Genomic DNA, 3,597 nt, shown 5'->3' on the forward strand with positions numbered 1-3,597 from the left:
ATTTTGGAATTTGGCTGGCTTTTTCACTGCATTCCATCTTGATTTTCTTATCTTTCCTTTTCTGTGTGCAGTTATTTTTTCAGTGGCTAATTTGTAGATTATTATTAACGTTGTAAGATTAAAACAACCTGTTTTGAGTACACCCACTTAGTTTTAAGAGTATGCTAGCATTCTAACCCTCTATACTCTGTGCCTCACCCTTTGCAGTAGTCACTGGCACAGGTTGTCTATAGATAGCAGGCTCTTAGTGACATGTATTTAAATAGGTGATTGCTATTTGTCTTTTAAAATGTATAGAAGAAAGAGGAGTTAGTGCTGGCTGTTGCCTTTAGCTATGAAGCTGCCTTTGTCCTACCCTCGCTGTGGCCTTCAGATGCCATCTGGTTCCCTTTCATCTCTGTCTGCAGGACTCCCTTAGCCTTTTGAACAGGGCAGGGAGACATAAAGCCTATCTATGGAGATCCTGACTGTCTCTTTTTCTTGAAGGATAGTTTTCTCTGGAAACAGAATTCTTCATTGACCATTTCTTTTGTTTACATATGTTTTCCCATTCATTTGTGGCCTGCAGATTTCTTGTCTTTTTTTTTAATTTTAATTTTTAAAGAAAAAGAAACAAAAAACCAAACAAAATTAAAATTCTGAAACAATGATAGGAGAACAACAATGGTTAATGCATTGCATATTGCTATCTTTAAATCAGATATTCAGAGTACAAGATATCGTATTTAATTGTCCAGACAGTATTGCACAAACCTATCTTTTGAATGAGCAGAGAGAAATTAGTAGTATAACTATTTAACTATCTTTTTCTGTATATATATATATATATATTTTTTTTTCCCCTTTGCTTTTCCTTTTCTTCTTTTTTTATATTCCCCTAAACCAGTTTCTCTTTCCTTTTGAACTTTCTTCCCATTTTCTAATATCTGTTATACATTTTGGATCATATTTATTTTTTCAGTTTCTCACACTAGGGAGACAGTATGATGTTTACACATGTGTCTGGTTATTTCACTTATGAGTATGGTCTCATGTTGTATCCACTTACCTATAAAAGTCTCCCATTTACCTTCTTTATTAGCCTGCAGATTTTTTTTGTATTTAGGACAGGGTATACAGGGTCTCCCTGCATAGATCAGACTCGTAGTGATCCTCCTGTTTACAGCCTCCCAAGTACTGGGATAACAGGAGTGCACCACCATGTCCAGTCTCAATTGCCGTCTCAGCTCACCCCAGGGGCGGGGCTGGCACGGCAGGCCTGGGGATCCAACTCCCAGCCCTCCTATGTACCTAAGCAGGTGCTTTAATCTGCTGAGCTATTTGGCCGGCCCAGCCTTCAGACTTTTGATTGAAAGTCAGTCATTACTGTCATGGAGGAGCCCTCGTGCATGAGCAGCTGGTTTCTCTTTGCTGCTTTGCTTGCCTTTCCAGGTTATCTTGCTTGCAGTTTGAGGATTGTGTTCATGTCTTCCAGTGTAGTTTAAAAGAAATTGAGTATTTTATTTCTTATTGTACGACAAAGTTGTTGTTTCACTGTATAAAACAGCACCAGAGTATTGTAAAATTTTAAAAGTACTTTGTTTGTTATACACTGTACAACTGAAACACACACTCCTCCACTCCCAGTCATTTTCAAGAGGAAGATCATTTAAGTATTTCTACTCAGGGAAAAATGTAAACAAGCTACAGTTCTATATAAGGCCCATGATAACAGTGTTAACCTTGAGTCATATCATTTTTATAACCAGATTTTACCATGGATAATTTAATGAAATCTGAATATCAGAAGCTACAGCCTAGTCTAAAAGTCATAAGGTATATATAAAAAAGATGCACACTGGGTTTGTCTGCAGTCCTTAGGGAGTTAAGGGGTATTTTCATCCAGGAGCAGTGTTGAGAGTTAAGTATCTCTAGAAGATGTCATTGCAGGTCTTCTGTCTGCCACAGTTGCAGACAACTTGCTGAAGGCAGTGGTTTTGCACAGTTTATTTAGGATGCCACTTCATTTCTTGGTGAATTTATGTATTTTCACAGAGGCTTCTTTGCTGGGGAGTTCATCCAGCGCTGCAGGTCGCTCACTGTCATCTTTATCAGCCAGCCATCTTCCTACCAGGTTTGTTGGCTAGCTCTGGATTTTTGGCAAGTTCCTCACTCATTTCAGTCACTTTTTCTGGTTAAGGAGAGTAGAACTCACTGACCGCACTTTCAAAATGCCAAACTCATCTTGTTTTCAACTGTATCCCAACTTCAAGTAGACGACTGTTGGCCGTTAGTGACTTACTACTGAAAGCTGCATGAGTGTGTGCTTACAGCTTACACACTTATGTATGCACCACATGATACAGTGGAGACTTCAGAAAGCAAACAGTGTAGCAAGTGCAGCAAGAGATTGTGACATTTACCACACGCTACCACAGTGCTCTGAAGCTAACACAGGCCAACAGGGCAGAAGGTGAATCATGTAGAAGTTAAAGTCTCTTCTGACTTCTTGATTCTTGTTTAAATTTGAAACTTCGGAAATAATTGCGATGTGGTACTTTGGAGGTTTTTTATTTGTTTGTTTGTTTTGTTTTGTTTCTTAGGTGGATCACATTTTATTTCTCCAGTGACATATTTACAGCAGAATATAAATTAAATTAAAGGCCTGCTTGCACACCAAACCCACGTCCTTTAGGTGGTTCCATCAGTGAGGTAAGACCTCCTGCTGGCTCACAACAGAAAAGTCCACTCCTTGGTCCAGGTTTGGGAATTTTGCCAGCTTTCAGCTCATCAATAATTTCTTCAATATCTTTAGGTGTCAGGTCCTCATAATAGTTGTCATTTATTTGAACCATTGGTGCATTTACACAGGCCCCTAAACATTCCACCTCTATAAGAGTGAAAAGTTTGTCGGGTGTAGTCTCCTCAACCTTTATTCCCAGCTTTTTCTGATTGGTCTCCAGGATGCTGTCAGAGTCTCGGAGCATGCAAGGTGTAGTTTAGTGCAGACCTGAATGTGCTACTTCCCAACTGGCTTCTGGTTGTTTGTTGTATAAAAAGTTGCTACTTCATATACTCTCATTGAAGGTACTTGTAAAACTTCTGCAACCTTGTTCATGGCAGAGATGGGCAACCAACCATTCTGCCTTCAGACTAAGTCCAGGACTGGAAGCACTGCTGCTGCTTTATGCCCTTCTGGGTAGTTTTTTACAATTGCTTCTATCCTCTCATAGTTTTCCACAAGGCAGTGAGGGCTGCCGCCTGGACTCACAGTGCCAATGAGAACATGGCGACCCTGTGGTCCCCCTTGCCAGGCCGGAGGCCCAAATGATGTGGTACTTTGGAAGGCAGATACTGTATCTATCCTCAGGGGACAGATGCTATTGGGAGCTGAAGTTGTCCAACTATTTCTTATAAAATTGCATTTCTTGTTGTGTATAGTCACTGAAGTCTTTGAAATCTGTTTGTTATCTCTGAGGTCAGTCTATGTACAGCCTGATATTCTGCATCCAAACACAGGAAGAAAGAGGTGGGAGGGGGAGTGGAAAATGGAGGGGGGTGGAGAGAGAGAGAGAGGGAGGGAGGGAGAGAGAGAGAGAGAGAGAGAGAGAGAGAGAG

At 40.5% G+C, this 3,597-nt stretch overlaps 1 pseudogene; it reads right to left on the reverse strand.

Annotated features, from left to right (window-relative positions):
• Positions 1 to 2,636: 2,636 nt before the first annotated feature.
• The window catches only part of LOC101575148, a 3,698-nt pseudogene continuing 2,737 nt past the window's right edge, over positions 2,637 to 3,597 (reverse strand).

Source organism: Octodon degus, unplaced genomic scaffold (assembly GCF_000260255.1).
Source record: "Octodon degus isolate 3935 unplaced genomic scaffold, OctDeg1.0 scaffold00233, whole genome shotgun sequence".
Classification (NCBI taxonomy): domain Eukaryota; kingdom Metazoa; phylum Chordata; class Mammalia; order Rodentia; family Octodontidae; genus Octodon; species Octodon degus.